Genomic DNA, 12280 nt, shown 5'->3' on the forward strand with positions numbered 1-12280 from the left:
TTGTACTGTCATAAACCTTGCTGCTAATAAATCATTTGCAATCTGGATTAACATTGACCACAAAATAAAAAGTGATACTATGGGCTATATGCTTACTGCTTAATACTTAACTGTTAATAGCCTGTTTGGTAGACTCCACTGACGTTGAAGAGGGAAGTGGAATGAAATAAATTTTTAAAAGTCGTATTGTGATATCAAATTTATGATCAGTTGTTCTAGTCCTTTGGCTAGATAGAATGTACCTTAGTAAACTACTTACAAACTCACTTTAAAGAGAGAGAAAAAGTAAAGCCTACTCTACAGAAGATTACCTGATTTCCTTAAGTGGTGATTTTGAGGTAGAACATTGTCAGTGTATAACATTTTTAAATCTTTCTCCCAGACATTGCGTTCTAGATTTCTATACTCATAAACCAATTTCTGCATGTTTGAGGGTTAGGGATGACAAAATGTAATAATCAACTTTCTTAAAGTATGAGTTTGGTACTTTGCTTATTTTAATGCGCAAGAATAAATTACAAGAAATGACAGCTCATGCTTCCCTTCTCATTACAGCAGAAATTAATAAAATAGAGAATGGAAAATATTTGACAAAAAGAGCAATTAAATAAAAAAAATGATTCTTTGAAAAAAATGAACAAAATAGGCAAATCTTAAGCAAGAGTTACCAAAAAATAGAGACATCTCACCTATTAAAATCAGAAATGAAAGTGACTACCAAATTTACAAAGATAAAAAAGGATTAAAAGGAAATAATATGTCCTTGTATGCCAAGATTAAATGGACCAATACATAGAAAGGTACAAAACTAACTCAAAACTAACTCAGTAAGAAATATAAAATATGTATAGATCTTTAAAAAGAAAACAAATTAGTAATCAAAAAGCTGTGCACAAAGAAATGGTCATGCCTGATCAACTTTACTAGTAAATTTAAGAGAACATTTAAAGAATTAATATTAATTCTTTGATGTGCATATCACGTAGTGTTTCGCCTATATTTCCTTCTATGTATTTTATGGTTTCAGGTCTTATGTCTAGTTCTTTAATCCATTTTGAGTTGGTTTTTGGGTATGGTATGAGGTAGTAGTCAAGCTTCATTCTTTTGCATGTAGTGACCCAGTTTTCCCAGCACCATTTATTGAAAAAACTTTCTTTGCTCCAATGCATATTCTTTGCTCCTTTGTCAAAGATTAGTTGACCATAAATCTGTGGGTTTATTTCTGGATTTTCTATTCGTTTCCATTGGTCTGTGTGTCTGTTCTTGTTCCAATACCATGCAGTTTTGATGATTATGGCTTTGTAGTATAGTTCGAAGCTGGGAGTGTGATGCCTCTGGGACTACATCAAATTAAAGAGCTTCTGCACAGCAAAAGAGACAATAACAAAAACAAAGAGAAACCCCACCGACTGGCAGAACATTTTTGCACACAACACTAATGATAAAAGACTGATCACAAAAATCTACAAAGAGCTGCTGAGACTCAACAACAACAAAGAAAATAATCCTGTCAAAAAATGGGCAGAAGAGCTAAAAAGAAACTTCTCTGAAGAGGAAATACATATGGCCAACAGGCCTATGAGAAAATGTTCAACATCACTTGTAATCAAGGAAATGCAAATCAAAACTACCACAAGATACCATCTTTTACCAGTGAGAATGGCACATATTAAAAAAACTAGCAACAACAAATGTTGGCGAGGATGTGGAGAAAAAGGAACTCTCCTGCACTGTTGGTGGGAGTGCAAACTGGTCCAACCACTATGGAGAGCTGTGTGGAGATTTCTGGACCTACTAAACATAGAGCTTCCATATGATCTAGCAATTCCACTCCTAGATATTTACCCAAATGACAAAGAACATCAACTCCAAAGAGCACCTGCACCCCTATATTTATATAGCACTGTTTACAATAGCTAAGCTTTGGAAACAACCCAAATGCCCAAAAATACATGACTGGATCAAGAAGATGTGGTACATATACACCATGGAATATTACTCAGCATTCAAAAAAGATAAACACATGCAATTTGCAGCAACATGGATGGTGCTGGAATGGATCATGCTCAGTGAAATAAGCCAGAAAGAAAAAGAAAAATACCGGATGGTCTCACTCATAGCAGGAATCCAGAAAACTTAAATAAGGGACCAGGAAAATGAATAACTATAAGAAAGTGAAAATCAAAATCAACAAAAACTATGAACCAGAGACACTCTATGAAGGGTGGGAGGCGGGGAGGGGAGGGATTGGGGTCAAAATAAGGGGGTTGCAATTGTATGGGGAATGTAAAAATAAAAAAAAATTAATTCTTTATAAACTCTTCCCAAAAAAAAACAGAAAAGGAGAGAACAATTCCTAGGTCATTTTAAGAGACCATTTTCACACTGATATCAAATCCAGGCACATATATCAGAAGGAAGGAAACCTCTGGACCAGTATTGTTTATGGATATATTAATAAATGCAAGTCCTCAAAAAAAAACCAAACAAACCAGCAAACCAAATCCAACAACATATGAAAAGGATTATATTCCTTGACCAAGTGGGAGTAATGCAAAGTTAGTTTTTATATCCAAAAAAAAAATCAGTTAATGTATACACTATGTTGATAGATAAAAAGACAAAATCCTACATGATCATTTAAATAGATGCAACAAAAAACACTTAACAAAATCCAATATATTTTCCTGATAAAGACATTAAAAAAATTAGAAATATAAGTTAACTTTCTCAACTTGTTACATTATGTCAAGCAAAGCCCACAACTATCACTACATTTATGGATGAAAGACGTAGAGCTTTCCTTCTAAAATTGGGAGGACAGAGATGTTTGCTCTTATCACTTCTTGTCAGCATTTTACTGGAAATTCTAGCTAATGCATTTAGAAAATCCTAAGGAATCCACTAACAGGCTATTTGAAACCTCAATAAGACTGAAGCATTCAAATGAATATATAATCAATCAGCTTTTTCTATTCAACTGCAGTGAACAATCTTAAAATGAAATTTAGAAAATATTTCTATTTACAGTATAAAAAAGAACAAAATACTTGGGATAAATTTTTCAAATGAAGTGTAAAACATATATTCTAAAATCTATAAAAATCATTGAAAACAGTTCATGAAGACTGACATAATGGAAAGACACATACATGTGCAGGCATCTGATGATTTAATTTGGTAAAATGGCAGTAGTCTCCAAATTGATCTACAGACTCAATGCAATCCCTATCAGCCTGACTTCTTTGAAAAAAATTGACAGATTGGTCATAAAATTCATATGGAGATTTAAGGAAACCAGAGGAGACAGAATAATTTTCAAGAAGATGACAAATTTGGAGGACTCACACATCCCAATTTCAAAACTTAGTATAGTATAGCTACAATAATCAAGACTGTGTGTTACTGACTTAGGGATACACTGATAAACCTATTGGCTAAAATCAAGAGTACAAAAATAGATCCTCACATTTGTAGTCAATTTACTTTGTTAGCAAATATATCATTCAAGTAAATGGAAAAGAACAAACTTTTCAAGAAATGATACTGAGATAACAGTATCATGATAACAAAGAATGAAGTTGGACTTATATCTCACCTTATACAAAAATTAAGTAAAGGTGAAACAGAGACTTAAATGTTGGGGCTCAAAATATAATACTGTTAGGAGAAAATGTGAGCATAAATCTCTGTTACCTTAGATTTGGAAGTGATTTTTTTCATATGACAAAAAATGTGAAAGTAACAAAAGAGAAATAGACTAACTGGACTTCATCAACATTAAACTTGCATTGCAGAGGACCTCATCTAGAAAGTGAAAAGACAACCCATAATGGTGGAAAGTATTTGTGAATCATATATCTAGTAATGAATTTACATACAGAATATCTAAAGAACACTTCCAAATCCATAATAAAAAGAGAGAGAAATTTTAAAAAATTAACTGCAAAGGAAAAACTAAACATTTATCCAAAAACGTTGGCAAATCAAAACCACAATGAGATATTACTTCGCACTCACTAGGATGGCTATAATAAAAACATGGATAATAACAAATATTTAGGAGGAAGTAGGAAAATTAGGAGCTTCATACACTGCCGGTAAGAATGTAAAATGGCATGGTCACTTTTGGATAACAATGTGAAAATTCCTTAAAAGATGAAAAATCCAGTTATGACCCAGTAATTCCATTCCTAGGTATATACTGAAGAGAAATGAAAACATACCAAAAAGTTGTTCATAGCAGCAGTATTTATCATAGCCCCAAGACAGAAACAGCACAAATACTCAGCAATGAATGACTAAATAACATGGGGTATAGCCACACAAAGAAATATTATTTCATAACACAAAGGGATGAAATACTGACACATGCTTAGATGGATCCTGAAAACATTATATTAAATGCAAGAAGACTTTCACAAAAGATCTTATATGGTTTATATTGTATGTCTAGCTCAGGCAAATCTAAAGATACAGAAACAGATGAGTGGTATCCAGGGCTGAAAGTGCCTGTGAGGTGATAGCTTAAGAGAATATGGCTTCTTTCAGAGTGGTGAAAATGTTTTCAAATTGATTGTGCTGATAGTTGTATAACTCTGAGGTTATACTAAAAACCATTGAATTGTACATTTTCAATGAGTGAATTGTATGCTATGTGAATTATATCTTAATAAAGCTTCTACCAAAAAGTAAAAAAAATATATTAGCCATAGACTATACTCATTGAAGAGGAATTTACTGAATCGGAAAAGAAACCTGAGAAAATCACTCTGAGTGCAGCACAGAAATAGGGAGAAATAGAAAATGTGACAGAGATATACTTTGAGATACTTTTGTAATATGTCTTGTGGAGTTCCAGAAAAAGTTAATATAAAAATGGGAAAGTGATCTTGGCTAAGTATTCCCCATAATTTAAGATATTAAAAGTCCAAGACTGAAGTGGGTCATGCTGAAATTGCAGAATAGGCCAAGCGAAAACCTTTCCTTTGCAGTTTAATCAAGAAAAGAAATCAAATGATTTATAACTGAATAACAAAGTGATGAAATGACTGTAATCAATAGCAATAGGTACTACAAAACAACGAAACATCTTTCAGTTGATGAGAGAAACTCCTCTTGTACATAAAACTGTACAAATTAATCTAGCTTTGGAGAATTGAAATAAAGACTTCTTAGACATCGAAAAAGTAAGTTTCACTGCTCATACTTCTTTCCTTTACAAGGAACTAATTGAGATAACTAATGAAGAAGAAAATTAAAGTGGAAGAAAGCAATGGGGTCAGGAAGCTTGACATTTTCTATTTCTTGATTGTAAGCATTTTGAGCAAAGTAACAATGTTATTGAGGTCCATCAGATCAAGGTATCAAATAGTATGATCAGTCTTGATAGTGAAGAAATTTGGCTTCAAGTATATTGAGAACTTTTTTCTTACTTGAAAAGATATATTTGAAATGCATTTTAAATGTTCTTTATGTGTGTGTATGTCTGTGTGTGTGATAATCTAATATTCTGACATCTTTCCACCACTCAGAGAATTTGTGCTCAGGAGAAGGCCAAATTATTGAAAGCTGGACTTTGTTCTGCCAGCACTATTTATCCCCATGGTTTGACCACCCTCTAGGTTTTACACTTCATCCTTCTCACTTCCCTTCCTCTTCTCTAACCCTATCGGTGGTGACTCTTTCACTGATTTCCAAGTACCGGATGAGGAGCAAAAAAGCTACTCAGCATGTCAGTGTTCTGGAATCACTTAATGGTTGGTTACAACTAATCTAGAGTCACTGACAGCTATTAACATGAATTTTTGCTTTTTGAAAAAAATCACAGTATGTTCAGTATATAGGTTGAAAATGTGATGAATCGGCCAGTTGTTGGCCAGACTTTGGAGAAGCAGGTTTCCTATAAATTGCACAATGTACTTACATCAAAGACTCAATGAACATATGGGTCATTGCTCATCTGATACGAACATGAAACTGCTAAGTGCCTCTTTACATCATCTACCAAGTTTCCATGCAATTGCCTTTTAAGAGAACTTATACTAGCAGGGTCTAAGTGGGGGTGTCACTGATGGTGACTGTTGGTATAGTAGGTATTATTCCTGCCTCAGTGATCTGATTCCTGCCCTCTAGCTCCTGTCTCTTCTTTCTTCAGGTTACACTCTTTACCTTTCCCTTTTATCTTGTGAGGAGCTACTGCTTTACAGCACACTCCATTTGAAGCATTGACGTCAGTGATCTGATGGCTTCCAAGCAGTTGATGAAGATCAACTCACAGTTCTCTCACTCACCTGCTTGAACAATCACAAACAGAAAGCCAAGCAGATCACTTTTAGCTCTTGTGCTATATTTATTCTTAGTATTGTACTGACACTTGGCAACAGCTGATAAAACTAGATGTTTTGTTTGGATTAGGTCAACAGTGATCTGAGATTTTCACTTATCTTGTTTATTATGGTGTAGTAGTCTCTGTTCCAACCTCCCATCCAAATCATAAAAAGCTCAGATAAATTCATCTTGATAAATGACTCAAACAACTGAATCACTGGTATTTACTTACTTTTGAAAGTCTCCTTTAAATCAGTCATTATTAATAAAGTGACATTGCTATATGCTTACAACATTATTTTTTAGTTAAGAAAATGTGGATTCCAGTTTCAATTCCAGTTTCCTACACTGTCCAGACACGTGTCAGCATATTACTTTGAAAGACCATTCTTATTGTTTCATAGTTTCAACTATTCTAAAGAGGGTGTGATTTCTCTTTATATATATTAAGTTTTTTTTAAGGAAAGAAAATAGTTAGAGAAATGAAGTATCTTCTGTAGAATGGATGAGGTTCCTCTCATTAAAGTTCCTGTGGCGATCCCTAAACATATCATGTGTTTTAACTTTATATGTTTCTTTTTTAAAATGCAGAAATTGAACATCCTATGTCAAACATTCAGGCTTTTTTGTGTGCCTTTGCAATACCTCTCTTTCCATCATCACATCACCCACCTCATCTTATGGCACAGCACTTAACAGTTTCAACCTCTTGTGAGATAGAGTAATTAGCTATTGTGCACCTTTCCATTCTACCTCTAGTGTGAAATGTTTTTCTTCTTGGAACCTATATAATTATAATACATTAATTAGGCCTCAAGATTTTTACAGCACTCAGTAGAATACCAGGAGAAGTGGTTAGAGGTTACAAAAACAGGTTGAAAAATTTCTGTTTTAAGAGTCAGAGTCATCCTACAGGTACAGCAAAATAAACCTGGCACCAAACTAATGATAAAGAGGATGTCATCTACACAGAAATGACAAAAAAGAAGGCAGGAACATCTATATTTATATCAGATAAAACAGATTTCAAACTCAAAAAAGTAAAAAGAGACCAGATGGTTACTACATTATGATCAAGGGGACAATACTTCAAGAAGAAATGACACTCATTAACATATACTCACCAAATGAAGGAGCACCAAAATATATCAGACAACTATTATCATCTCTGAAAACAGACATCAGAGAAAATACATATGTAGTAGGAGACTTCAACACACCACTATCAACAATGGATAGATCAACGAGACAAAAAATAAATAAGGACACTAAAGCTCTAAACAAGGATCTAGAGCTCCTGGGCTTAACAGACATCTATAGAACACTAAACTTCCAAAATATCTGAGTACACATTTTTCTCAAGCACACACGGATCATTCTCCAAGATCAATAACATACTGGGACACAAGACAAACATCAACAGATACACCAAGATTGAAATCATACCAACCATCTTTTCTGACCATGAAGGCATCAAACTAGAAATAAACCATAAAAGAAGGCAAGGAATCCTCCTACCTCGTGGAGATTGAAACCCACACTACTGGAAGACCACTGGACTAATGAGATCAAAGAAGAAATTAAAAAATGCTTTGAGTTGAGTGACAAGGAGGACACCAATTTCCTAAATGTATGGGATGCAACAAAAGCAGTAATAAGAGGAAAACATATAGCAATACAGGGTTATATCAAGAAACAAGAAAGAATTCAAAGAAATAACCTAATCTCACATCTCAAAGAACTAGAAAAAGAACACAAAAACACCCCTAAACCAGTAGAAGAAAAGAAACAGTAAAAATCAAAGCAGAAATAAATGAAATAGAAACTAAAAAAGCAATTCAAAAGATCAATGAAACCAAAAGTTGGTTCTTTGAAAAATAAAGAAAATAGACAAACCCCTAGCCAGGCTCACAAAGGAAAAATGGGAGAATGCACAAATAAATAGGATCACAAATGAAAGTGGAGAAATCACAACAGACTTAGCAGAAATCAAAAGAATAATCAGAGGGCATCCCCAGTGGCGCAGCGGTTGAGCGCTGGGTTGCGAAGCTGCCCGCGGCCTCTGCGGCGCCGGTTCGATCCCCGGCTGCTCCCCGGCCACCAGAGGAGGGTCCCACATGGCGCGCAGACCTCTCCTGCCGCCCGCTGCTCCCCTCAGCAGTGTACTTCGGTCCTTCTGCCTGCTCTGCTCCCCGCTCTGGCTCTGGTGAATTCTCTCGCCCTCCCGCGCTTCTGACTGTACCCAGTGCATGTATAAACAAAACAAACAAACAAATAAAAAATAAATAAATAAATAAAACATGCCTCTATTAAAAAAAAAAAAAACAAAAACAAAAAAAACAAAAGAATAATCAGAAACTACCATGAACGGTTATATGCAAACAAGCTTAACAATCTAGAAGAGATGGACAAATTCCTACAACTCTACAATCATCCAAAGCTAGATAAAGAAGAAATAGAACACCTAAACAGACCAATTACAAGCAGTGAAATTGAAATGGTAATCAAAACCCTCCCCAAAAACAAAAGCCCAGGACCAGATGTATTTACAAATGATTTCTACCAAACATTCAGAAATGAATGAGTGCCTATCCTGCATAAACTCTTTCAAAATTTGAGAAGGAAGGGATAATACCGATTATGTTCTATGAAGCCAACATTACACTAATACCAAAATCAAACAAGGAAAACACAAAAAAAGAAAATTACAGGCCAATCTCTCTAATAAACACTGATGCAAAAATCCTCAATAAAATTTTAGCTATCAGAATCCAACAATGTATCCATAAGATAATTCACCACGACCAAGTAGGATTTATTCCAGGGTCACATGGATGGTTCAACATCCAAAAAATCAATGTAATCCAACACATCAACAAAAAGAAATGTAAAAATCATATGATAATATCAATAGATGCTGAGAAGGCTTTTGACAAAGTACAACACCCATTTATGAGAAAGGCCCTTGAAATTCTCGGGATACAAGAAACATACCTCAGCATCATAAAGGCCGTATATGACAAGCCCAGAGTCAATATCATTCACAATGGTGAAAAGCTGAAAACATTTCCATTAAGATCTGGAAGAAGACAAGGATGTCCACTCTCACTACTGCTTTTCAATATAATATTGGAAGTCCTAGCCAGAGCAATAAAACAAGAGAAAGACATACAAGGAATCCAAATAGGGAAGGAAGAAGTCGCAGATAATATGATATCTACTATTTGCAGATAATATGATAATTTACATAGAGAACCCCAAAAACTCCACAGAAAAACTAATTAAACTAATCAATCAGTTTAGTAAAGTAGCAGGATATAAAATCAACACACAAAAATCAGTACCATTCCTATATGCAAACAATAAATCTGAAGAAGAAGAAATCAAGAAAACCATCCCTTTTATTATTAAAACAAAAAAAATCAAATACTTGGGAATAAACCTAACAAAAGTGGTAAAGGACCTATAAAACAAACTATAAAACAGTGTTAAAAGAAATAGAAGAAGACACAAAGAAATGGAAAGATATCCCCTGCTCATGGATTGGAAGAATTAACAATATCAAAATGGCCACCCTACCAAAAGCATTTTACAGATTCAATGCTATTCCAATAAAAAATTCAATGACATTCTTCAAAGAAATAGAACAAATATTGATGAAATTCATATGGAATCACCAAAAACCCCAAATGGCCAAAGCTCTCCTGAAAAAAAAAAAAAAAAGGGAATGGAGGCATCACACACCCAGATTTCAAACTATACTACAAAGTCATAATAATCAAAACTGCATGATATTGGAAGAAGAACAGACACACCGACCAATGGAACCAAAATAGAAAATCCAGAAATAAACCTTCAGTTTTATGGTCTACTAATCTTTAACAAAGGAGCAAAGAATATGCAATGGAGCAAGGAAAGTTTGTTCAATAAATGGTGCTAGGAAAACTGGGTTGCTACATGCAAAAGAATGAAGCTTGACTACTACCTAAAACCATGCACAAAAACCAACTAAAGAAATAGACATAAGACCTGAAACCATAAAATATGTAGAAGGAAATATAAGCAAAACACTACATGAAGTACTCCTCAGCAACATCTTTAAAGACTCATCACCCAAAGCAGTGATAGTGAAGGCAAAGATAAACAGCTGGGACTACATCAAATTAAAGAGCTTCTGTATAGCAAAAGAGACAGTAACCAAAACAAAGAGACATCCCACTGACTGGGAGAAAATTTTTGCACATCACACTAATGATAAAGGACTGATCACAAATATCTACAAAGAGCTGATGAGACTCAACAAAAACAAAACAAAAAAATAATCCAGTCAAAAAATGGGCAGAAGAGCTAAAAAGAAATTTCTCCAAAGAGGAAATGCAAATGGCCAATAGTCATATGAAAAAATGTTCAGTATCACTTGTAATCAGGGAAACGCAAATCACAACTATAATGAGATACCATCTTACACCAGTGAGAATGGCACATATTAAAAAAAAAAAAAACTAGCTACAACAAATGTTGGCAAGGATGTGGAGAAAAAGGAACTTTCCTGCACTGCTGGTGGGAGTGCAAACTGGTCCAACCACTATGGAGAGCTGTGTGGAGATTTCTGGACCTACTAAACATAGAACTTCCATATGATCTAGCAATTCCACTCCTAGGTATATACCCAAAGGACATAGAATCATTAATTCAAAAGGGCACCTGCACTCCTGTGTTTACAATGGCTAAGCTTTGGAAACAACCAAAATGCCCAAAAATAGATGGCTGGATCAAGAAGATGTGGTACATATACACAATGGAATATTACTCAGCAATCAAAAAAGATAAACACATGCAATTTGCAGCAACATGGATGGAGTTAGAAGGGATCATGCTCAGTGAAATAAGACAGAAAGAAAAAGAAAAATACCGGATGTTCTCATTTATAGCAGGAATTTAGAAAACCTAAATAAGGGACCAGGAAAAAGACTAATTATAATAAAGTAAAAATCAAAATCAACAAGCAACTATAAACCAGAGATACACTTTGGGGGGTAGAGGAGGAGGGATTAGAGTCAAAATGGGGGAGTGGGAATTGTATGGGGAACATAACCAAGATGAAAATGCATATATTATGCAAAAATGAAAAATGATGTTAAAAATATATAAAATATTAAAAACAGAGATATCCTCTAGTAAATGTCCAAAAGGCCTGTAGCTACACATAAAATAATCTACAATTGGCTTTTGGGTCTGTCCCATGTCTTTCATGCCTCAAAGGCCACATATTGATCTTAATTTTTTTTTAATGAATGGATATAAATTTATTCTTCCTTATTGAACAGCAACTGGGAAAACTGTTGATTCAATAAATACTTCACAATTTGCAAATACTTCAAGCAAATAAATATGATCAGCTGGTATATCTACTTGTATAAGGTATTGCTATTGAGAGAAAAAAGAACCACATAAATGATCTAAATCAAAACATCTAACTGTAATTGCAACTTACATCTAAGTGTAATTGCAAATTTGTTCCTAGAAATTTTCAGAGATCATTTCAACAACCTTAAGAAAACAAGTAGATACAATTCTTGAGATGGTGATTTATTTTGTATATGGGTGTGTGTTATTTCTGAGAAAGCAAAGTGCTTGTGAAAATATCCTGGGGTAGAGGGGAACTGATAAGAAGTTAGTGTGACTGGATTTTAGTGTGTAAGTCCCTGTTATTAGGGACAGTTGGTAGCTACAAAGAAGTGAAGTTTTTAACTACTGATATTTTTATTTATTCATCACATATACTGTTCTTTATTAAAAAAAATATTTTCCTACATAAAAAAAATTGAGATAGAGGTAATGGAGGAGTTTGTACTTTTAAAGTCAGAATAAGTACTAGCTACTTTAACAGTCAAACTTCAAAATCGCATTTGTATAAAACACAACAAAATTATTTCTCAACCTCCTGTCA

This window comes from Talpa europaea, assembly GCF_964194135.1.
Source record: "Talpa europaea genome assembly, chromosome: 3".
Lineage (NCBI taxonomy): Eukaryota > Metazoa > Chordata > Mammalia > Eulipotyphla > Talpidae > Talpa > Talpa europaea.